The sequence below is a fragment of the Mus pahari genome, chromosome 6 (genome assembly GCF_900095145.1).
Source record: "Mus pahari chromosome 6, PAHARI_EIJ_v1.1, whole genome shotgun sequence".
In the NCBI taxonomy this organism is placed as follows: Eukaryota; Metazoa; Chordata; class Mammalia; order Rodentia; family Muridae; genus Mus; species Mus pahari.
Genome location: NC_034595.1, coordinates 12465827 through 12491181, shown reverse-complemented (window position 1 = coordinate 12491181; position 25355 = coordinate 12465827). Strand labels below are relative to the sequence as shown.

Below are 25355 nucleotides of genomic sequence, written 5' to 3'. Positions count from 1 at the left end.
CTTCTCCTCCTCCTCCTCCTCCTCCTTCTCCTCCTTCTCCTTCTTCTTTTCTGCCACCACACGACATCAAGTGCCCTACTCTGCCATTGTCCTCAGGTGAGATCTTTCACTGAACTTGCAAGTTCCAGCAACCCTTCCATGTTGCGGGAACTACTAAAAAATAGAACCGGCATGCTCCCATGCTTGTACCTCTGCCCGGCAGCCTGGTCGGTCATGCACTGATAGGCAATGGCTGACCTGTTTTTATCTCGTGGAGACTCTGACTCAGAACTCCACAATGTCTCCACCCAGCTCACCAGGTTCCCACTGGCAAGTCGCTATCACACCAGCCCCATGCTTCAAATCCCCAGTGGCCTTTGTGAAGTTTCTCAGGCAAACCCATGCTTGGCCGCCATACCTTTCTTTCTTGAACCCAGACGAGCCACAGGACGAAGGAAAATGCAACACAAACTTAGTTCGGAAACAATGGTAACTCAAGCTCTGAGTGAACAACTAAAACCTAATCCTGTAAACCTTATAAAATCCAATTCCTCCAGTGGCAAATCCTTGTGGATCCGCCATGATACCGGGAAACTCTAGCAGCTACATCTTACCCCTCTGCTGCCCCTGTTCCAAAAAGGGCCTAACTCTCTCCTGCTTCCTCTCTTCCTTTGTCCAACCCAGAAGTCCCGCCTACTCGCCCAGTGATTGGCTCCTTTATTCATTAGGGGACTGACTCACAAGAACAACAACAGGCCCATCCACAACACTTCCATGTTGCTGGGAGTGTTTTTCCTCATGCTTGACAGGACAAGCTGTTTGGCATTTTTGGCCTCTTCTCAAGTCATCTGAAGAAGCCCATTCTTTAATTTGGTGAGATTATTTAGAATACAGAGAGATTATTTAGGACAGATAGCATGGGGGGGGTCATCTGAAAGAGGGGGGATGAGTCTGAATGACAGGAGGACTCCAGACAGATATTAAATAAAGTGTGTATAGGCATCCTCTTCTATTTATATCCAAATGACATCATGGATGTTGGTATATTAAGGATGTATATCAAATACATTGTCTTTGATAAAGACAACTTGGAGCATGGCTCATGTAAGCTTGTCATGCCAGCAAGGGAGGATAAAGGAGGGCTGAGCGTTTGAGACCCGTCAGTCTCAGTTAGTTACATAGTGCATTCCAGGCTTGCTTGGAGGACACTGTGAGACCCTTGTACCTAGACAGCATACAAAACAAGACAATGTAGAGCTCTGTCAAGCAGTGCACAGTTGCCGCCCTGTCTTGTAGACTTGGACTTCATTTCATACTGGTTTTGATGGTTTAGTCTGGATTTTGCACTATTGCTGTATTGTTTCTCATTCTCTCTCTTTTGTACTGGACACCTAACCTACTTCTTGTTGACCTAAAGCTGGCTGTAGAGCAGTCTCATTCAGACAGGCCTTAGCTTGTCAGCAAGACAGGTCTGTCCAGGCAGGCCTCTTGTTTATTTCATTTTCAGCCATGGTAGACGGACTAAGGAAGAGATAAGGCAAGGATCTCTCTCTCTCTCTCTCTCTCTCTCTCTCTCTCTCTCTCTCTCTCTCTGCATGTGTACATGTTTGTGTATGTATTTCATATATGTGTTTGTGTGCATTTGTGTATGTATGTGCCTGTGTGTATGACTATATGTGTGTGCATGTAGGTATATGTATATGTGCACTTGCATATGTATGCACATGTTTGTATATGTATGTCTGTGTGTTTGTGTATGCATATGTATATGTGTGTACATGTATGTGTGTATGTGTGCCCTTAGGTATGTATGTGCATATGTGTTCATTTGTGTATGTATGTGCATATGTGTATGAGTATGTGCATATGTGTATGAGTATGTATATGTGTGTGCATGTTTGTATGTGTATATATGTTTATGCATATACATGTATTTGTGTGTGTGTGTGTGTGTGTGTGTGTGTGTGCGTGTATGGATGGATCAAACCCAGCAAATGCTAGGCTAGCTCTGAACTGCTGTGGTACATCTTTTCACCTCTAATGAACTGGTGAGCACATGTTTAACGAGGGCGTACACACCCACTTGAGGTTGAGAAGGACCATAGAGTAGTCAAAGTAGTTAATACATTGGGCAGAAGCAGCTACACTCCTCAAAAAGGCAAGAGACAAACCAGCCATTCAAGGTGAGTACAAGCTAAGAGAAGCTCATTTACCTTGTACCTTAAATAGTGAGGGATGGCTAGCCATGGGAATCACTTTAAAATAGTCTTCTTATTTGACATCGAAATATTGCTATCAAGAAACCAAACAGATGGAGTGAGCAGTAGGAGAAAGAAAATTAGGCAATAGGTCTGATTATTCTGAGTTTAGTAGCACTATAGGGAAAAAGTGAAAAGCCCCTTCAGTGTATTCTTATTTTCTTTAATATGTATGTATAAAACTTGATGGTTTCCTATTCATCCCAACTTCCTAATAGTTTAAGACCAACTATCATTATTTGTGATTAGGGAGTGATTTTTATTTACAAGCTTATTTATTATTTTAGGGATTTTTGTACTGCTCAGGGTCTTGTACTTGCTAGGTAAGCACTGTATATACCTCAAGCAATACATGCTACCTTAGTGTATGTGTTTCTGCTTGTTGTTGAGAACAGAATTGGTGTTGGGTCTAATTTGTATAATTTAAGTAGATAACTATAAAACAAGTCATAAATTGATATAAAATGGATTTGGAAAGCAGAGTCTTTTAAAAAGAGGTTTGAATAGTTTCCCCCTTTGTTTTTTTTTTGTTGTTGTTGTTTTGTTTTTGTTTTTGTTTTTGAGAGAGAAGATATTGCTATTTAGCCCTGGCTGGCCTGGTATTGGCTATGTAGTACAGGCTGGCTCACAATTCTTCATCCAGTCTCAAGCTTCCCAGGGCTGAGATTACAGGTAAGAGGTTTTTTTTTTTTGGTTTTTTTGTTTTTTGTTTTTGTTTTTGTTTTGTTTTGTTTTTTGAGACAGGGTTTTTCTGTGTATCCCTGGCTGTCCTGGAACTCACTTTGTAGACCAGGCTGGCCTCAAACTCAGAAATCCACCTGCCTCTGCCTCCCAAGTGCTGGGATTAAAGGACTGCACCACCACCGCCCGGCTCAAAATTCTTAAAAGTAAACAGCTTTAGAGAATAAATAAATGACCAGCTTTACAGTTCAGTTTTGAGCACTGTGAAAAACCACGGGCAGGAAATGGTCATGGTCCCTTCAAGTCACAACCTGTTGAAAGCTTGGAAACTATCCACCCCCCCAGTGTCTTATCTTATCGGCTCTGCCCATCACTTCTGGGCAGCGACCTCTTTGTATGAAGCAAAGGGCTGACCATCCACTCCCTTGCTGCCTTTCATTTTCTGCCAGCCCTGCTTTCCTGTAGTCCTACAACCCTAGATGTCCCTCAGGCTTTTACTCCCAGGCATCTGCTTTTGATGTGTGGAGGACTCCGCTGTGGGTTGAGGCAGAAAATTCTGATGACTCAAGACACCCTGGGGGCCTGGAGTGTGAAGCAGGTGGGTGAAGCATGGCTGGAGAGTCCTCGCTCTCTCTGTCCCTATCTACTACTGAGTAAGGCTTCTGAGATGGAAGTCTCCAGAAAATGATTCTTAGGTCTTGCTCCCGCCTACACCTCCAGGTGTGCCTTCCCTGCCCTTAATTGCCCTATGAAAATCATAGTTTGCCCTTGGAAAGTTACACTCCTAGCGGAAGAGAAATTTATAATCATAGCTCTAGGGGCACAAAGGCACGCTCGCTTTGATTTGCAGTTGCAAAGCCAACCATTGCTTTTCTATGGCCTGAAGTACAGGGCCGTGCTGGTTGAAACTTTATGTGCTGCCTGAAAAAGTTTAGAAACTCAATTCGGAGGAGGCCATACACCAAGTTTTTTTTTTTTTTTTTTTTTCCTTTTCTATTCTTGTTTTCCCTAGGTCCAGTGATGGTTTCCAGGGCTTTTCAAATGAGGAGGGAAAAGAAACAAAGCGGAAAATGCACCATGCAGGGCGTCCACCAAAGCTCTGCAAGAGGCCTGGCGCTAGGGTGAGCACAGGAGGGGGGCAGGGGTGACGGAGGTGGGTGTGTCTGATGTGGAGGATGTGGAGGGTCGAGGGAGCGCCGCGAAGGTACTGAATGAAAAGCTTAGGCTCCCCTCACCCTCACCCCCTCCCCGACCTGCAGCAGCGCGGGAAGTTCAGTGAATGACTGGGGGAGGGGACCGCAGGAGGCAGAGTCGCTGTGGGTGCCACGCAGGTAAGGAGAGCAGAGCGGCTTGGGAGGAAAGGCGCTCTAGGGTGCAGGGAGTTTCTGACTTGTGCTCTGTGCATGTGGCAGAAAGCGCCAGAAGGCGGAGAGGAAAGGAGGCTGGCACCGGTGCCTCTTGTGCTGCTTGCCTGCTCCTTGAGCCCGGGAAGTTGGAACTGGGCGGCAGTGAAGCCCCGGGAGTTGTGACTCTTGTCCTCCAGCACAGTGCTGCCCTCCGTAGGCTCCGGGTTGTGCTGGGGTGAGGCTTGGGTTGGGCTGGCCCGGGGGCTGCAGGATCCGCGGAGCTGGACCTAGCAGGTAAAGGCACTGGCGGCCGGGTGTACCTAGTCGCGGGTGGCGACCGCCCCGCCTCCCATAGTCGCGATCGGCTCGCACTGTCCCACCACCCGCGGCTTTGTAGCCGTGCGCGTGAACGCCTGGGGGTGCGCGCGCCCGCGGGCCCGGAGTGGGTGGGTGTGCGCGCGTGTGTGAGGCCGCCTGCAGGAGGCGAGGCTGCCCTGGCCTCCCGCACCAGCCAGTGGAACCCAGCCCGGGAGGGAAGTCACCGCAGCCGCCCGGGCGGCCCTCCCGACCTTTGGCCAGGTCAGTGCTCCCCAGGGTCCTTCCAAGTGACACGTAGGTGGCCTCCGCTTGCTTACCTGGGTCGGGTTGGGGACTCGAGAGTGCTGGCGAGGGGCTCCCCAAGTTTCTTGGTGCCGCGTTCCCGAGGACTTAGATGGCCCGGGTGTCCGCGCGTCCCGCGCTTAGCTCACCGCTCCAGTGACTTTGTCGTCCCTTGAGTCTAAGGAATTTAAACTTAAGTTTCCTTGAAGCCGCCCTAGGCTTAGTCTGTACCTGGGAAATGCAAGGCGGGGAGAGACCTGGTTTTGCTTGGATGGGTTGATCGGCTGTTTGCTCCTATAGGGAGACTTTATTGTGGATGGTTTTAAACTTTAGGCTTGTTTTTCTTTGCTGCCACTTGGTGTTTGATGTGAGGCACCCAGGGCTTGTTGCTGCTTCCAGGCTGGGGCCCTAGGCTGTCTCTTTTCTCAGTCCTTTCTTCCTTGTCTCCCGTTTTTTTCTTCCTTTCGCCTGTGTTTCTTCTTTTTTTCTTTTTAGTTGAAATCTTCGGAGCTTTCCTTCCATGTGGGTTTCCAGCGAGTCCTGGCTTGTGAAAAGTTTCACTCTTAAGCTATACCCATCTTCAGAGATACCTATTGCTAATTGCAACTAGAAGAAGGTAGCTAGTTATTAAAGCAGAATCCTCTATTCGTTTCGACAGTGCTGCGTGCTTATCCTTTTGTGTAAGTGTTCTTTGCTCACCTAACATGACTATGAAGTCAGAAGTCCGGGTTTCAAAGTCTTAGAAAATGGAAGAACATAGTCTCTTGTCAGACGGAATGAATTCCAAGGGAGAGGAGTCAACATTACACTTAAGGCCCCCCCCCCCCCGTGCACCACAGCCAGCTGCGTTAAAACACAGCTGTAATAGCATCTAGTTTTTGCCCTTGGTTCTCCAGATGCAATATCATGAATAATAATCACCAGGGCTCTAATATTTTTTTTAAATTCTATTTTATTTTTCCTTTTCTTTGGTCTTGAGTGTGAATTTGAGGGAAAAAAATGTAGAAAGAGAGGGAAGCAGTTTGAGGCAGAAGGACTGAGAAGGGTGCTTGCAGAACCCGGCCTCCACATCAGAGCCTCCTTGTACACAGCGTCCCCTAGCGGTGTACCCTGAACGGGTTCTGTATTCCTGGGCTTGGTGTCCTCGTTAGGAAAATGAATGGGTGGGATGATCTTTGCTGTTTCAACCATCTTCCCCATAACTGGGAACTACGGGTGGGTGATTCCTCCATGAGAGACTAGTTGAAGTTGAAGAAGGAAAATGGAGAAAAGTTAGTCTAGTGGGTAAATGGGAGGGCAACAGAAAGAAGGTGGAATGAAAGAATCCCATCGGGAGGGGGATGCTTGGAGGGAGGGACTTAAGCAGGAGTTGGCTCTTTCTAGTCTGTCTTCCTTCCTTCTGTCCTTCCTTCCTTCCCTCCCTCCCTCCCTCCTTTCATCTTTCTTCCTTTCTTTCCCCCACAAAGAGACCAACAATAATTTCTTCTCCTGTCATCCTTATTATTACAAACCTGCGAGGCTGCTGAAAACTGACATGAGGTCTAGGTGATCCTTGTGGTCTGGCCTCTACTAGGCACCACCTACCCACCCACCCCGCCTTTTGCACCCTCAGCTCAGGGGAGCTGCAACCACCACCCGAAGCTCAGGGTCCCCATGAATGACGGTAAAGAAATCACAGAAGTGAAAATTTAGGTGGCAGCATTTCAGAGACTTCTGTTTTCATTCAGAGTCAGTGTTCTTCAGAATGTAATTTGATTTTGTTTTTCAGATTCTATCATAGATGTTGGTTTTTACAGAATCTGTTGTTTGACCTAGTGGGACATCCAGGAGAAGAATAAATCCTGGTTGCTGAGTCTTTGAGAACATAATAACATTCAGTCTGAAATTTGTGATTTTTAGGAAAAGGGATAGCTTCAGACACTTGGTACAAAAATTTGTGCTCGGAACAGAACACACCATGCTGTTTTCAGTGGGAAGTTACAAGTATTTGACTCATAATGTCTTTAGAAGTTTAGTTTAAGGTCAAGTTTTTAATGTCTGTGCTTAATGTGTGGCCACCCACCCTCAGTCCCTCCTTCCATCCTTTCCTCTCTTCCCTCCTCCTCCTCCTCCCCTCCTCCTCCTCCTCCTCCTCCTCCTCATCTGCTCTCATCCCTCCCTCCCCTCCCTCCTCCTTGCACTCCTACCTCTCTCTCCTTGCCTCTCTTTTTCTTCCTTTCTCTCTCCTTGCCTTCCTCCTCCCTCTGCCCTTCTTTCTTTCTTTCCTTCCTTTCCCTCACATCCTCTTTTTCCTTCTTCCCTTCCTCTCTTCCTTGGTACCATCAGGTCTGCCCATGTGAGGAATGTGATTTACTTTGAAGGTGAGGTATAACATCATAAAACCGACCCATAAGTCAGCTCTAGCTTTGCTAACTAAGTCAGCATCTTACTTTCTGTCTGGTTTCTTACCTTTTGCAAAGGATGATAATTCGAAAGGCTCTATTGTGTCAGTGTCTAAATATCTCTTAGGGATGTGTTAGAGTGTTGGGAGAGAAGGAGACAAATTCAGTTCAACAAGCAACCAATGAATTCTTGTTGTAACAGATACAAAGAAAATGAAGAGAAGGGTTTAGCCAACGCTGAAGTGCAGAAGGTGGGGAAGAGATAGCTGTGGTGTAGCGAGTGAAGAGTTTTTGTGCCACACTGCATCACTATGTGCTGGCAGAGGAAGGCTGGGAGCAGAACCCGAAATCCCAACTGTGGTAGAGAGACAAACGGCTTGGGTTAAAGATGGATGGGAACAGTGAGGACCTTTCAGAGGTGCTTGTCATGGTCCTTGGTGGTGATGGAGGAGGCCTGGATGTCACTTTAAGGAGTTATGGCTTGCCATTGTTTAACCCCAAGATGCCCAAGATTTCCCCTCCGTCCCCCAGTCATACCAGTTAGCAGCAGAGCAGAGGTCAATGTCTGGGGGATGGCTGAATGTGTGTTCCCTTGCGTGCTGCTGTAAAAGCATGGCTAGCTAGTAAGTTGTGCGGCACCATTGCCAATTTATTTAATGTTATTATGTAAAGCTTCGAGAACAATCTGCGTGCCATTTCTACCCCCCCTGCCCTTTCCAAACGATAGCTTCCTTTTGGGAAACTTAATTTTGTAAGAAACAGAGGAGGCTCATGGGTTGCCCAGGGCCTTGTGGGGCCTTTTGAGCACATGTGTTAGAGTTACTCTGCACACAGAACGCTGTCCCTGGGGTGTTTTCATCTTCCGTTTGGGGGTAGCTTGCTGGCTAATGCTAACTTAAACATGACTTCTCCGCGACTGGCGGGCTTGACCCTGTTTATATTATACATAGTATCTTAATCACAGAGCGGGAATATGTGTAGGACAGACCAGCGAGGGTTGTTACTGGTGCAGAAATAGAGTTAATACGTCTTTTAAAGGGTTAGGGGTTGGTGGGGTAGATCTCTAAGTCTCCTTTATAGAGTTTAACATCCAGTACTCCAATAGAAGTTCCTTGCTCAGTCTTTTCATCTCTGAAGCAGTTAACTCCATCTGTCTCAGGGGGAATTTTGGGGGAAACCCTTGGAGGACTCTCTGCTGCCCTCTGCTTTTGTGTGGCTGGTGAGAATACATGAGTTTTCAGCCGCATGTCAAGCTGACTTGGCTAAAGGCTTTGAATTACCCCTGAGCTTAGAAAGGCTAAGAGGACACAGATCATGAAAAGAGATTTGTCAGCATTTTATTATCTGCTGGGTACAATTTAAATGCACGATCCTCTTAGTTGCCTTCAATTAATTTATTTACTTTTTTTTTTTTTTTTTAATTTTCTGCAAAGTATGGGGACTTCAGTTTAGCATGGTTAAAAAGTAAATAAATAAAAGAGCCAACTATTTAATTAATTTGAAGAAGTCCAAGGCTGATATACTTTATTTTGGAGTTTTTCAAAAAGTCACTTTTTAGTGAGTGGTGAGTTGTATTGCAATGTCTTCGTTCTTTGTCTTGGTAAGCTACTAGTGCGATTTCAGTGTTGAGTTTGTTCTTACACTACCAGCTTGCTAGACCGGGCCCAGGGAATCATATTAATACCTGGACATCCTCTTCTGCCTCCCCGCCAGTGCTAAGGAAGCTCTAGCTCTGATGTTCACATAAAAGTCAGGGTTTTCCTCCCCTACCCCCCCACCCCCCGCTTCTGAAAAGTGAAAGGGGACTATTTTAATGCATCCACAGATTTAGGTTATAATTTATTTTCTTTTTGTGGTACTGTTTAAAAAAGTGATATAATGACAGGGCAGACTCTTGACTTTAGTTCAGTGCTAAAACAAACATGTATGAGCCCGAGTCGGGGAGCCCGGGGTGTGCTTGTGGTAGCACAGAAATAAAGGAAAATACCTTCAAAACCATCTCTTCCTCTAAAGAAGAAAGCTTGACTGGGGACATGTGCCTTTGGGGTTTCTGCTTAGGTTGTAACTGTCATTTAAAGGATATCTTGTCCGGTGTGGACGTTCTGCGTGCCTGTGCCTTCAGAGAGATGCAAGCTTCAGAGAGGGCTGTTCCTGGCACCCATTCTCCTCAGCAAGCTTGCTACCCTCCCTTTCCATCTCTCCAGCACTTCCTGTTTCCTGACCTTTGTGACAGCATCTTATACTGTAGCCCAGGCTAGCCGGAACTATGAAACCCTGCCTGGCTTCTGACTGACAGCAAACCATTCCTGCGTCAACATCCCAAGTGTTTGGATAAACTACTACCACACCTGAGGTTTGTTTGTTTGCTTTTTGTTTTGTTTGGTTGGTTTTTTTATTATTATATAAATTTGAAACAATGGCCTAGATTAGTATTCTGGTCATCACTCTGCCTCCCAGTGATTCTAACTCTTCAGTGAATTTCTGTCCCAGTAAAGGATAGTCCTGGCTCTTTGGAGGGAGATAGTTGCCAGGCAGCGAAGGCAAGATCTGCCCAAGCCCAGCAGTATGTAACTGTATGCTAACTGTCAGTGCATACAGGCCTGGAGCTAAGTACCGGGGATAGACAGACATGAACAATTCAGGCTCCCTCCACCCCTGACAAGAAGCCAGTGAGGGTTCTGAATGACGAGTCCTGGTCCTATGGGGACATCAAAGGCAAAGGGGCAGGGACCTGGCCTTCAAAGTCGAGGGTCAAGGCACTGGAAGTGGAGATGCGGAAGGTCTGGGAGGAACCATAGGAGATTAGACTCTGGGAGGACCGGAGGAGATAAGCCAAGCCTGGTGAACAAAAGGGATCAAGCTAGCGGAGTCAGGGGTCTCTAGAGCTGGCTCTGCTGGGCTCCGTAAGTCAAAGGGCTTTTCTTTTTATATCCGTGGAACAGGACCATGTGTTGATATGATCTGCTTCTCAAGTCTAGTGTCTATTCTCATGGGCCCTTCATTTAATCCTATCTCTGGCTCATTCATTCATTCATTCATTCATTTTATGTTCAGTAGGCGTTTGTTAAATGTCCATCCACACTTGGGGAACAGTTGGAAACAAGCTGTGTAAGGCCTCTCCTGTCATGGAGATGGTATTCTATCATGGTCTCTCTCTCTCTCTTTCTCTCTCGTTCAGCTTTTGAGTTTTTCTTCTATTTTTCAGCACCTACAAAGTCCTCAGTGTTTCCACTCAGTGGAAGTCACTCAGTCAGAGTCTGGTATTCAGGCCTTCATTTTATAAACGTGAGACGGTTCACCGAGATTTAACCGAGAGTTGGAGAGATGTAGTGCCAGACCCAGCCGCATCTTGTCTGTAGCCTTGGCTTGCTTCCATTTCCTTCTGGATATTCCTGCTTTGGATCCAGCTTGTGAGTTTCTCTGTTCAGTGTATGGCTGTCTTCCTAGGAGATTCAGAGTCTGGCGTTTGACTTTTCAGGTCTTGTTGCTATCACTTAAGAATACACACATCATGGAAAGCATCCAACACTCTATCCATTTGTAAAAGTAGATTTTTTTTTTTGTAGTGATCCAAACAGTATACATATGTCTACAGTAAGAGACGAAACTTCTGCCGCGTCAGCTGCTTATCTGAGGTAACTGAGTGGTCGTCAGTTTGTTCTAAAACCTTCTATTCTTGGCCTTTGATTACCCAGGCCTAGAACACGGCGCTTGCTTGCACGCATGGCTATATTTTTATGTAGGTGTGTGCAATCGTGCCAGCGTGTCTCTAGTCATCTCTGGCCCTCCTTGTCTTAGCCAGGCTGTACCCAAGGTTGCCATCAAAAGTGACAAGCAGAAGGGGAGAGAAGAGCCTGCACAGGCTCCTTTTAAACACAGCCTGACTTCATCCAATAGAGAGTTCTTGTCAGTGACTCGAATGACTCTTATGAAAGGGGAAACAGAAAACCATTTCCAGCTGTGTGACAGTCAAAATGAATAATGCCATTGCAGGGCGTGTTCTTTCCACAAGGGCTCTGCTGCCCCTGGGTCTCAAGCGAGGGGGGTGAGGGTGGGGGGGAGGGGCACTTGGGAACACGTGGGAAGCATCTGTGAGCCTTTTGTTAGGTAGAAAATGAGGCACCCGGGAAGGCCTGGAACCACTTGTGGAATGGAGGAGACAGGTGAAGTTATTCATTATAGGCAGGTTGCCCTGTGGGAGCATTAAACAAAGACTCTCTCCTCCACCTCCTCAGAAGTCTAATCAGGGGATGATAAGGGTGGCTCATTCCCTTAATGGAGGAAGCCAGCTCAGCTACAGCAGAATCGCCTTTTGTCACGGGGTTGCTGGCCTCCTTGGACTGGGATTTGTTGGGAGAAGGGTTATTGTCAGGTTGAGAAAAGGAAGCCTTCATTCTGCCCCACTCTTTACTGCAGATCCACAGAGAAGCCCTTGGCTTCCTCAGTGAGTAGACACAGACACAAAGGTTCAAAGGTCAGGGCGGGCTGACTGACTTCTCCAGATTCAGCAACATCCTCTTTCAAGGCTTTTCTTGAGAGCCTGTCAGTTAACTTTCATGCAGCTGATATCCTAGAGGACTCCGGGTCCTGCGTGCCTGAGAACACTTAGAAAGAAAAATTAAACAGCAGCCCAAAAAAGCACGGGTCTTGCTCTCAATTAGATTACAAACATGGAAAGACATGGTCACAGATGACTCAGATGAGGGAGCCAGTGATAAATACTGCAAACCAAAGTTTACACGGAGTACTCCACACACTTCGGAGGGTGGAGGGCGAGCCCTGCCTGCCCTGAAGTAGTTGACTGATTGGTACAGCAGCCGAATGCTGGTGTCAGGGCCATGCCTTGGAGTCAGAAGGAAGGCCCAGAAGGAATGTAAGAGAGTGACAGGCTTGGGGAAGGTGCCTGGGATATATGGCTTCTGGCAAATCTCGCCAGTGTGCATGGGGCCAGTCTTGAACGGAACTAAAATGGCCTTTATATCTCACACCCGGATGGGGCACCAGGGTGTGAGATAGATGCAATAGAGGTTGTTAGTTCTAGACATGTCTACAACTCCACAGGCAGAGGTGTCCTCTTGGTGCCTAGAAATCTGAGCTCAAAGCTTACCTTTGAAGACAGAGCTTGTGGTGTTTAGGGACACTCACAATACACGGAGCATCGCTGTATGTAAGTGCCATTGAAATGCATGTGGTGAGCGAGCTCTGTGAGAGTGGAAGGATCTATTCCAGGCTGGCATATGGCTCAGTTGGCAAAGTGCTTGCCTAGCATACCCGAAGCTATGAGTTTGGTTCCTGGCATCGCATAAACTTAGATATGGTGGTGTGTGTAAAGTCGAAGGAGGAGGATTTCTGAAAGCTCAAGGTCAGCCTGGCCTATGAGAGGCTGTCTGGAAAAAGAAAATACAGTAGCACTTTAACAGGGACAAGATATAATTTTGGTCTTTAAGTGTTTTTCTCTAGGGAAGAACTGAACTTAACCAGGCATTCCTTGAGAATCCTCTATGGCTTCTCTCGATGGGATGGCTCTGGTCTGCACTCTAGCAGCTTGGGAGGCTGAGACAGGAAGGTCACAAGTTCCGGGCCTTCTGAGGCCCTGAAATTCAGAAACCATTTTATATTAAATTTCTAATCGTGGGAGGAAGGTCAAATGATAACAATGAGTTCAGACCTAGAAAGGGTCTCACAATAGAAAGTTAAAAGAGGATCAAGGCTCGATCCCTGCGGTAGAGCATTTACCTCATCTTGTGTGAGGCCCTATTGTCAGCCGCAGGCCCAAACCCCAAACAGGAAATGGTGAGGATTTTGGCATGGTATCCTGAGTGGTGAACAGAACCCCTACCCTACCCCTGTCCCCCAACAATCCTTTCCAATTACAACTGTCTGAAAAATATTCTTAAACTTGTTGGGGGGATTAGTGGTGATTTGAGGGCAAAGGGAGAAACAAAGACAGTTTTAATTAGCTGTGGAACTTGATGTGGGACTTCCATTGTTGTCATGACTAATGGAGGGCAAACTGAATCCTCAGAGGAACTTGGAAATCCTAGGAGTCTTAGGAGCAACTCTGAGAAACTCCAACAGGCTCCCATGGAGGTTCCAGAAAAGTCTATTGGTCATTCTGAACTTTATGTGCTCTATTGAGGTAAGCAGTAGGAATTGGCCCACCTCTGTTGTTTACGTGGACTGGGAGCAATTCCTGTTTATGATGATCAAATCCTGTGTTAAGCTTCTTCATGCTCATTTCACCCTGTAGTGAGAACAGTACACACTGGAATATCTGGGCTGGACAGGAGACTCATCTGTAGTCTCAGCACTCTGGAGTGTCTCCCTGATGCTGGGCATGGTAGCTCTCCTCTATAATCCTGCCCCTTTGGGAGGCGGAAACAGGAGGATGGGGGTGGGGAGGACTCACCGTCCTCTTCAGTTGTATGGCAAATTTGAACCCAACCTGGGCTGAATGGTCTCCCAAACCCAAATCAAAACCAGACTTCCTTATTACGTTTTGGAATAATTTCCTGGGGCTCTTAAAATAGTAGGGCCTCCTGAATATTTACTGACATTTTGCTTTGTAGCTAAACTGTCTGCACAATCCATTAAAATATTTCATATTAACTTTATAGTGGTGGGGTGATAGTCACTACATGTGACATGCTTCGAGTTTAATCACTTCTTATCTCGGCTTGCTTTTCTTCCATCTCTGGGGCTTGTGCTTCTTGGCCTATTGCTATACGCTGCTGAGTTATTTATCCCTACTTAAAGCCATCGCTACACCTGAGCTTATCTACACAAGGACTGTGGCTTCCGGGGCTGTCTGTTGACTTTGCCTAGAACTTTTTCACCCCAGGTATCTAAATCCTTGCTCTCACCGCCAAGTCTTGCCTCAAAGGTCACCACCCTCTTAGTGAGACCTTCCCTCATTGCCTGCCTGTAAGATGGAGTGATCTTTCCTGTGTCAGGCTTGCCTCGTAGTCCCTTCTTCATCGTATTTCTGACTTCTTAGCTGAGGAAAAATACTTAAGAAAAGAATTCTCATTTTGTTTTCTGCTGATTCCCCCGTGCCTAGTACAATACACTACACATGGCAGAAATGTTCTTTTGAATAAAACGTTGAATGAGTTTAATTATGATAAATACCTGAATGAATGAATAAAAAATGCATTTGTGGTCATTGAGCGTGCTAGAATAAGTAAGATAGAGCCTGACTTCGTGATACTTACCAGCGAAGGAGGAGATGGCCTTCGGGAGTTCATGTAATGGCGTGGAGAAGCTCAGAGGAAGAGGCAGGGCAGACATTCCTCTGAGATGGAGGAGATGTGTCTGGGACTTGAAGGGTGGGCTGAGTTAACTGACTGACATCTGGGCTGGGAGAGAAGGGGAGGTTGGAGGCCAAGAAGGTTGGTTCCAGAAAACGAAAATGGAACTCACGTTTATTCATTTTCTTGAGTTGAAAGGAAGTCATTTGCTTTAAATGACGAAATTGTGTAAGACTAGACATTTACCGTGCTTATTAGTATATTTGATGATCAGTGCTTCATCTTCAATACTTTCGAAATTATCAACAGTAATTTTATTTTAAGTTTTGCTCATTCTTGAGGGAAGAGGAATTTTCCATTTGAAATCGGGGATTTAAGCACACAGAAAGGGATCGCTCTGTGGACTGTAAGCCTGGAGTCTTTGTTTTATGTTATTGCCACTTGCTGTAAAATTTAAAACAGTACAAGGAGGATAGACATTCTCCGTGGCAGTTGGCTTCATGGAGGTTCCTTTGGGAGTCTCAGCGGGACACATCTGAAGATTGCTCTACCGTAGACACTTATGCATGTGAAACTTCCCATGGTAAGTTCTGTTGATTCTTGTAAGTGAAAGTAGATTTTATAGTTTTTACTTCTTGTGGACTAGGATTTCTACTTCCTGAATGCTTAAAAGGAGCTTGGTTTTCTCTGGGTGATAACTACAACACATATTTATTAGTCTGATCATAGTACTAATATTCATAAACTCTAGACTCTATTATCCTACTTGAGTTGTTATAAACCAATAATGGGCCCTTAGTGTTCCTCTGAGATGGTCTTCTATCTGTCTGTCTGTCTGTCTCAAATGCCAACTACTTTCTAACAGTTTCTGTGTTAAATACACAATATGAGATACAGTGTAAAACAATCCTCCACATCAGGAACTTTCTACCTTCTGATCAAATTAATGTTGCTATTCTTAGTGTCGTTTGTCTATGCCTGAAATGACTTCATCTAAATATCTGATTTTTAATTTGGCATGTTATTTTATCATATATTTGCCTGAAGGCAAGATTGAACTGGATTTTGTTCCAAGATAATTAGGGAACATTGGTTTTATGGTTATAATGGGTGCATTTAATCTTAATTCTTTGTGTGGGGTGTGTGTGCTTATGGTACATGCACATGACAGCTTGTATGTGCTTGTGAATAGGTAGAAGCCAGAGGAGGAATTAGCTGTCTTTTCTGTCACTATCTACCTAATTCCAGGGAGACACAGTTTCTCACTGAAGTGGAAGTTTGCTATTTTGCCCTGCTTGGATGACTTGTGAGTTCCCAAGATACACCAGTCTCTGCCCCACAATGCAGAGTTTACAGGCATAAGCAGCTGCCTCCAGCTTTTTATGTGGGTACTGGGGATTTGAACTCAGATCTTCATGACTGTACAGCAAGTATTCCTACTCACTGAACCATTTCCCTAGTCTTTGATGTTAATTCTCACTCTTGTATTTTTTCTGGTTTTTAATGAAAGGCTTTATAATAACTCTAAAGGCAGAGCCCATTCGGAAGCCTCCTCCACCAGCCCACAGTTGTGTGGCCTCTTATGAAGCACACAGTGTCTTTAAGCTCCTTTTCTGCCTGTGCAGAAACAACACACGCACTCACAAATCTTCAGTGACGACTTTTCAGTTGTCTGGGAGCATACTGAAGGCACTGACTGTCATTATGGTTGCCGGTACTGATGGGTTGAGTCACATGAAATGGTTCGCACATGATCTTAACCTGTGAAGAGAGGCATTTTCATATGGTTCTGTCTGAGATCCCTCTTGGCCTCTCCTTCCTTTTACTTTTGTCTTTCGGCCTGTCTTGTTTGTTCCGTGCATCTGCAGCATGGTGATGTGAACACATCTGGTTTTCAGTGTTGTTGGCTACTGTATGCCTGTAAGTTTCTCTCTTCACAAAGTCAATGTTCAAATAATAATTTTCTATCTTACTCTGGCATCTATCAAAGAATTTTGCACCTTCTTTTCTTGCTCTATTTCTATTCCTTTTTTAAAATTAATGCTTTTCACTTTATAACTTTTTCCAAAGAAGCCTTTTATTGGGTCTCATTTTGCAGAGATTTTTAAGTCCAATCATGCTTTAGTACTGAGGAGTAGGATACCAAACTGCGTGGGTGTTCAAGTCCCTTATGTAAAATGGTGGCATTGTGACATATCAAGAGGTCCATCTCCTTGTGTACTTTAGACCAATGCTAGACTACTTAAATGACCCGACAGTCTATATAAATCAATTCTATGCAAATACTTGATATATTGAACTGGTTTGGCAATGGTGGTAAGGAAAATAAGCTTGTACACATTCAGGTGAGATGTGGCTCCTTCCCCTCAATGTTTTTGATTGGTGATTGGTAAGATCACCTATTGCCTAAGTGAATATTAGGTTTCTGTATTCTGTTTTGTCATGGTGTGCATCAATTTTGTGTGTATTACTATAAATAGTTGTAATGGGGCTGGCGAGGAAAGAGATCATCATCTCTGGAGGCAGGAGACCTAGAGTCCAGTGGGAAGGAGGATGTCAGCCACCTGATCGTGGCGTAGAAATGAAGACAGAATCAGTGCTCTGGTGGTAGGGACATAAGTGACTGAGTATGGGACCTCATTTGACGTCAGAGTGATTCAGGAGTTCCTGAGGAAGTGCTGTGTCTGCAGAATGAGATGGCTTGCCTCTGCAACAGGCTAATCAGCCACATATGTGTGGGATTGCACAGACGAAGAAGACATGAATGAGGAAAGGCAATCTTTGTTTGATGAGTTGGCTTTTTTTTTTTTTTTAACTCCCCACCCCCTCTTACTTAGAAAATTTCATAATGGAGTAGAAATGACTTTAGGTTTTTTTTTTTTTTTTTTTTGAGATGAGTGTGTTTGTTGAAACAGTTCTGCATGATGACCCTTTAGAATATTGCTAATTAATAGTGAGCATGTATTTATGGCTTTCTCATTAGAAGTTAGACAAAGCTTTATGTAGCCATGTGGTACAAGTAAGCTTGGTTAGGTTAAAAACACCACTGTATAGAGTAGTTACCAATTTAATAACTGCCTGTCATCTGTTCAGAATTCGAATAGCAAGGTTAAGGCTTTGATTGGTGAAGAGCAGATGGTTGGCTATTGTATAGCTTCCTGGTGATTTTCACTGTGCAAGGACTTACCAGTTTGCTAGGGTGCTCACTTTGCATTTACATTGTTTTGCCATGGTAAAATGTTACCACTTTAAAACAGCTGTTTGAAGAATTAAAATATTATACACTGGACATCTATAAAACAAGTCTGAGACTGAGAGGCAGGAAACCCAAGTGCCAGCTCTCCAGTGCTGCCCACAAGGCCCTGCCCCAGCCTTTCCAGGTCCTTCTCATCTTAGAGGACTCAGAGCTCAGTTTGCACAAATCATTCCTCAAGTTTAGAGTTTGGCAGCTCAGTGCTTTTAGTTTGCTCCTCAATTTTAAAGACCTAGTTGTCTACCGTTTAGGTTATCTTGAACTCACTGTTCAGGGAAGGATGACCTTGAACTCCTGATTCTCCTGCCTCTAGTTCCTGGGCGCTGGTATGACAGACATGTACTTCCATGCCCACTTATAAAATAGTATTAACTATGGTCACTCTGCTGCCCACCAGGTCTGCAAAGCTTAGCCAAATCACATCTATTACTTTCTAGCCCCTGGCCACCATTTCCCACACCAGGGTAGCTTTTCTTACCAATGTGTTAAATCAACTAATTTAAATGTGCCTAAATGTCATTCTTGTTATCCAAATCATTTAGTCTTCTACATTCCTACATTGCAACATTCTATTCTATTCTATTTTTTTGTTTAGCTGTTTAGAAATTGAGAGAGAAATAGCTATGCCTTTTATTTTTAAAGTCTACCTAATTTCTCATTTATAGTCTATTTATCTGGATTTCAGGCAACTGAGGATTTAGCATACTGTGTTTGGGGCTGATTCATCAGCATGTATCCCCCAGTTTACTCGTGGGTTCTTTCTCCTTAGGTTGACATGGAAACCAGACAGATATCCAGGCTCTCAATCTGGAACACAGGTAGAGGCAGTGTTTAGGGATCAGATGAGGCATTGGTTCAGGCAGGTAGCAGGCATGGGTGTTGCTTCAGGCTAATACCTGAGATAGGTTGGTCCAAGAGGGGGTGGGGTCATGTGGTTAGTTGAGGCTTACAGAAGACAGCGCCAGGAAGAACACAAAGCCCTTCCATGCACTGCGAAGATTCTGAGAAAGGTCCTCTGTGTCAGCCTGAGAGAAAAGCAATCAATGACTAAAGCTTCCTTGAAAGAAGTTGTTTTTAGAATTGGAAGCAACAGGTGAGTGCTCGGTTCCAGGCGATCTCCACACCGAAGCAGGAGTTCAGCAGTGGATGTGCAGGAAAGTCCTAGCTATAAAGTATTTGGCTATGTCTAAGCAGAGAGCCACAGATCTCAAATGCTCCTCGGAATGAGTAACACTTTCCTAGGAGTAGGAATCGGAGCTTTCATGCTTTGACAGGTTACGGCAGCACTGATGTATATGTTGTAAAATGTATTCAGCCTTTGGTACAGCTAGGGTTTCCCCACAGACCAAGTTGACTGAAGCTCTAGCCTCCACACAGCTGTGTTTGGGAGTCGGCCTTATTGGATATCTGACTTTAAGAGAGATCATGTGGGTGGTGCTTCAGTCCAATAGGATTGATGGTCTTTTAGGAACAGGGAGCTTTCTCCATGCAGGTATCCTGAGGAAAGGCTGAGCTTACACAGGAAGATGCAATCAAAGCCCACAACAGAGCCAACAGCACACGTAGCCACACTGTACCCTGATTTGCAATTTCCAGCTGGATCTTTGCAAAAAATACGTGTCACTCAATCCCCATAACCAGTGACAATATGTTATGGGAGGCTAAGGTGACCAGCATATGGTTTTGACTGGAAAGAAGAGTATTAACTCTGGCCAGTAGGCGTCATGTCAGATGCTGGTAGCTGGCTTTGAACTTGTTCTCACACATGAAGAATGCATGTCACTTCTCTGCCTCTCCTTTTTCCTTCTTTTCATCCCATGTTAATGACAAAATAACCTATTGAGTAAATTTTTCACTAAACACACTTCAAGTATGTAAGCAGTGTGCCTCTAGTTTAAAATTATTTGCTTTCATGTGAAATACTGCTCAAGATATTAAAATTTTTCTGAAACTATACACTATATAAATAACAAACACCCATATTTTCAGTTCCATAATGAGTAGAATTTTCATTTAACCTGGTGTTTTCCCCCCTTTCTTTTATGGCCTGTTTCCATTATGGCTGATTTTATGGTCTGCTTCTTTTTAGAGACAATGAATGTGTTTTGTTTCTATGGGCCATATTTTAAGCCACTGTTGTACATGGTAACATGTTTGGAATTGAATTTCAGTAGCATGATAATAAGGCATTAAACTGCTCAATAACTCATTTAACCACTGTACTGGCTAGTTTTATGTCTGTTTGACCTAACTAGGGCCACCAGAGAGAACAGAACCTTAACTGGGAAAATGGCTCCTTAAAATCAGGCTGTCCATAAGCCTGCAGGGCATTTTCTTAATTAGCAGTTGACTTGGGAGGGCTAGCCTATTGTGGGTGCTGCCGCCCCTGGGCTGGTGGTCCTGGGTTCTCTAAGAAAGCAGGCTGAGCAAGCCATGGGGAGCAAGCCACTGAGCAGCATCCCTCCATGGGCTCTGCATCATGCTTCCTGCATCGGCTCCTGTATCCAGGTTTCTGATGCTTCTCTGTCTGTTTTTGAGTTCCTGTGCTGTCTTCCTTGGGTGATGAACAGTGATGATGAACGGAAGCAGAAGCCAAATTAACCCTTTCTTCTCCGAGTTGCCTTGGCTGTGGCTAGTTTCATCACAGCGGTCCTAACCCTAGTGAAGACACCCATCATCTTCCTGTTGGAAAGGAGTAGAACTTTCCATTTCTTTACTATATCTTACAGAAGACTTTCCCCACAGCTTTCTGTGTCATTGTTTTATACTCCACACAGCTGGAGTCACACTAAGCCGAGAGCAATAGCACTTGGTTTATAAGTACACAAAAATATCCTTGAACTTTTAAATTCTGTAGAAGGTAAAAGAGTATAATGAGAAAAAGAGAAGCCATAATCCTTCTTACTGAGAGAGGGCCATTGTCAAGTTTTTAGGATGTTTTCTGTTAATCTTTTCCTAGTTGAATCTTTGCTAGGCCCAGGCATTGTCCTCCTGCCCCCTCAGCTCAGTGACATAGCTAGAAAGAGGCCTTGCTTAGACTCAGTGGCTGTTCATTCAGGAAGCACAGATATTTCCATATCTGTGGGAAGCTCTTTTGGTGTGTTTGTGTGTGTACTTGTGCTGGCGAGAGGAGCATTTTCTTGACTGAGCCATTCTTATAACTTCTGAGGTGATTTCTTTAGAGTGTATTCCTGGAGACAGAATTGGCTGTCTTAAATCACAAAAGACGTTTTTTTACCAGCCAGTGTCAGTGATAATGAAACTGATATCCAAGATAGTGTGTACACTTCATACTTCAGAGGGCATGGCCAGAGTGGAAACAGACGTCAGCGTGAGCAAAACATGCCCCTAGGATGTGGAAAATGATCGGAATGACAGGGCATTTTATTAGAGTCTTTGAGTGGCATGGAGGGGAAGGTGCCTTCACCTCACTGCTCTGCTGTGGTACCCTACTGACCTGCACGCTACCTGAGAACATCTCCAGCTGGCCTTTGGCCCCTGGTCTTTTGAACTCACTGACTTTGATCAGCCATGAGAAGTTTAGTATCTAGCTGGATTCATTTATCAGACGATGGTGAAATATTCCTCGTGAGTGCTTTTCTGTGACATAAATGGATTGGATGCCTAAAATCGGGACAAGTATCCTAGATTAAACACTCAAGGGTTTACACCAAGCCTGTTTGGACCCATACTGTTTGGTGCCCATTCTCCATGTTAGTGTGCTTCACGATATTTCCCTCCGGGAGACAGTGATGTGGTTGTTAAAAGTACTTCCTTGTTTCATCCGTTATCGGGAGTAGTCACAGGAAACACACACTTGACATTCAGTATGTGACCCTTGGAGAGACAAAGTTGATAAAATAGGCCGTCTTCATGAACTTAAAAACCACGGGAGAGAGAGCTCAACCAAGATTTGGTTTGATACTTGAGATATTTGAAATTAGTCACGCGTGTGTCTTACTACTGAATGTCATGAAGTTTAATGGATATAAGAAGGGAAGGAGGAGTGAGGAAGTTCACATGTAAATTTAAGCAGAGACGAACACTGAGAGTCTATCTCAGGGTCCCACCCATCCATTAGAAAAGGACCACACATTTGACCTACCCTTCCAGGTAGCTGACACAAAGACAGGACAATCAATATGACCCAGAGATCCCATGAACATGTATGACCAATGGATGTGGCTCTTCACAGTATGAGGAGGAGAACAGATATTCTCTGTGGTTTGTCAAACAGTAGACAGTTTAAAGTAGTGTCTCTAAACACAATTTATCATCATCATCATCATCATCATCATCATCATCATCATCACTATTTTTTTGGAGACAAGGCCTCAAACTAACAGCAGTCCTCCTGCCTCAGCCTCCCATGGCTTGAGATTACAGGGATGAGCCACCATACCTGACTCAGGACACTATTGTGAGCCCAACAGTAGAGTTTTGAAAGAGCGGCTTTGTTCAGTACAGGTCTATGGCGTGATGCCAAAGCTTATCTTGGGAAAGCCAACTGTGAGCCAAAGGGAGGTAGTTCAGACAAGTAGCTCTGCCGCCTTGGTCTGAGGGGGATGCTGCTGCATACTCCACATTCCTTCGGGAGTGATGGGCTGGCTGCTCAGGATATTGCCTAGAAATACTTCTTTGCACAATATCGTATGCTTGATAGTTGCCGAATGTAAGCAAGTTCAAGCTATCAGAATTTAGCGCTGCACCCTTTCCCCGTGGTCCAGTTCTGTGCGGCGCTGTGTGCTACCAGCAGCAGCCCCACTTTGGACAGTGTGAGCCTATGACCAGGGTAGGACATACTGAAGACTCAGAGGCAGGAGGAGCACACTAGAGGATTACGGCTATCCTGGCCGATGATATCCAGGTATCGATTCCTTTATACATTGCAAGGTGGCAGGCATTTGCAAAATTGCACGTATGAGATCCTCATTTCAGCTCATTTGACAGTCTGGAGGCCCCGGCAGCACCTGGGATAGACTGGAGAGGAAGGAGATTTAGAAGAACATCCCAAATCTTTCTTGTGGTGGGTGGTAGCAGGGAGGCAGGGAGAGAGTGCCTTGGAGCTTCGTGAAGAGCATCCACCGCCTTCGCCCTGCTGGGCCTACAGATGGGGTTTTCTTGGAGGGAAGAGGGACTGTAATGGAATGGAGAGAGCCGAGGGAAATGACAGCTTTAGGGCTCAGCTGGGATTAGAATGCACTGATTCATAGTGACAGCCTTATCTTGTCTCTGTTTTTTTTTCCTTCCCACGGGGGTCTCTGGTGGTTATGAATGAAAACAGAGCGGCAGGGTAGATTTTAATCGCGATGGTAGTGTCAAAGGGCAGACTAGCAGAAAGGACCTGTGGGAGATAGCATGCTGGCGGAGGGGAGCTCAGGACTGAGCATGCGTTGAGGCTGGGCATCAGGAGATCTGAGGTGGGACTAAGGTGAGCTGCGTAGAGGGATCAGGAAGCCGGGTAATTTGATGTGCAAGGGCGGAGACAGTGTATTCAAGTGTCAGCAGTGGTGCGGATGTTCAGCTTCAGTTTGAATAGGGGAGTTTGAGGTGCCACAGAACATTCTGGGTGACAAGGTGAAGAGTCACCCGAGGAAATACTGAGAAGAAAAGTTAGTTTTGTTGAAATTGCCCTTGACAGCGACATGCCGGATGACTGACATATCTGGAGGAGAAAAGGACAGTTTACTAGACAACCTTGAAAGTCCCCTCCAGTTTTAGGATTTTTTTAACAAAATTTTATTGGGGGTGGTGGTGAGGCTCTGCGTTCCTTTCTCTCAAAACATTCTCTTTTAAATCAAAAGGCCAGAGTGGATTGGAAAGGAACTACTCAGCAATTCTATTTTTATTGATCCCCTTGTAATTGTAAATGTTTGACAGATTATGGGCTCTGTGAAAGCCTTAGGAGTCCATTAATACGTTTCACTGGGTTCACTCAGGGTCAAGGAGTACAATGGTCAGAAACCATGTGTCTGTCCCCAGCCACATGCCTGGCTTCTGAAGTCCCATGATGAGCAATTAGGGCTGAAAAGGGAAGAGTTGCTTCAGTTATTTTTAAGGTAACATCAATTGGATTCATCTTTTACCACGCTGTCAGGGGCATAGTTAGTACATTTGCCAATTTGAGGTTTGGCATTTCACCTTTTGTTTATGGGGTGGTTGGTCCTGGGCCTTTCAGAATGAGTTCTGTGGTTGAATGTTTTGCTTAAAGTTTGTATCTGTATTTGGAATTCAAGTATTGAGTGCAGGTTTAAAAACTGGGACTCCAGAGACAGAAAGGATTATATGAGTAAATTTTGTATTTGATATTTGAATACCATCTTGATATGGGAAGAAGGAAATCCAGTCTTCATCCTGTAACTTAGAAAAATGACCCTTTATTATCTATTATTGTTATTGTTATTATTATCATCATTGTTGTTATTGTTATTATTGTTGTTATTGTTATTGTTATCATTGTTGTTACTGTTATTATCATTGTTGTTTTTGTTGTTGTAGTTATTCTAGTTATAATTGCTATTATCATTGTTATTATAGTTGTTACTATTATTATCATTGTTATTGTTATAGTTATTATTGTTATTGTTACTATTATCATTGTTAATATATTGTTGTAGTTGTTGTTGTTGCAGCCATCAACTGCTTTGAGTTTGTGCTTGCTTATCTGGGGAGATGGCTATATTAAATACATGAAGCTGATACAAGAAACATTTGAACGTCAAACTTGAAAGGACTTAAAGGACATTTTAGACTTAATACAGGCTGTAGGCCAAATCTACTGGCCTTCCAGTGTAGTAGAGGAATTCTTTGTTCTGTGGAGTTTCTGTCTGTCTGTCTGTCTGTCTGTCTCTCTCTCTCTCTCTCTCAAGATTCCTCCAGACTTATAATGTTAGTCACAAAGTGAAGTGATCCCATGTGAGAGGACAGTCATGATGGGTACTTTTATTTCTAGCAGTTTGTGCCTCATCCATTTCACTGCATTGCCCTCGCCCTTCCACATCTGAAATACCACCTTCTTATCCAGCTTGTTACACAGTGGATCATGACCCTCCATGGGATCAAGTAACCAAATGCATCCCAAACTCCAGCAGCTTGGCTTTATAAGCACACAGTTTGCATCACATGGGCTGCCATGCTTCATAGTGACAACAGAGCTGCCGCAAACCCCAGCTCAGATTTGAGATTATTTATGGATGTCAGTAGTAGGGTTTTTTTTTTTTCTTTTTCTTTTTCTGTACATACCAAGTTCTCTTAGGGAATTGTAGTGGTTTCATCATGGGTAACAAATTCATAATGTTTTCCCATGCATTACTCAGTGTGGATCATTCTGTTGTTTCAGAATGCTGGTTTTTAACTTTGCTGTTTGAACTGCTAACCTGAGTTTCTTTCAAAATGATCTAGTGAGTTTTGGCTTGAGATGAAGACAGACTCTTCCATGCTTTCTGAAATGGCCCTGCATTTTGTACTATGTGTTTTGTTTAAAAAGGCATTCTCAGTATTGACAAGTATATTCTTTATGATATGTTATCCATATATGACTTAATTTTATACCAACTTTATACACCCATGTGTCATAAGTGGGGTCAGGAGTGGAAGGGCTTAGAAGC

The 25355-nt window shown here is 44.5% G+C and overlaps 1 protein-coding gene across 3 annotated transcripts in view; it reads left to right on the top strand.

Moving 5' to 3' along the window:
- The first annotated feature begins 4192 nt into the window (after positions 1-4192).
- Lpar1 (lysophosphatidic acid receptor 1) overlaps positions 4193-25355 on the top strand; it is a 116767-nt gene continuing 95604 nt past the window's right edge. Inside the window, exon 1 of one of the 3 annotated variants that reach the window (XM_029540307.1) lies at positions 4193-4249. The gene's annotated coding sequence lies outside the window, so the exon portion shown is untranslated. Of the gene's footprint in view, positions 4250-4461; positions 4559-4683; positions 4844-25355 lie in introns of those variants that run through there. The other 2 variants (XM_021199749.1, XM_021199748.1) reach the window with 2 other exon arrangements.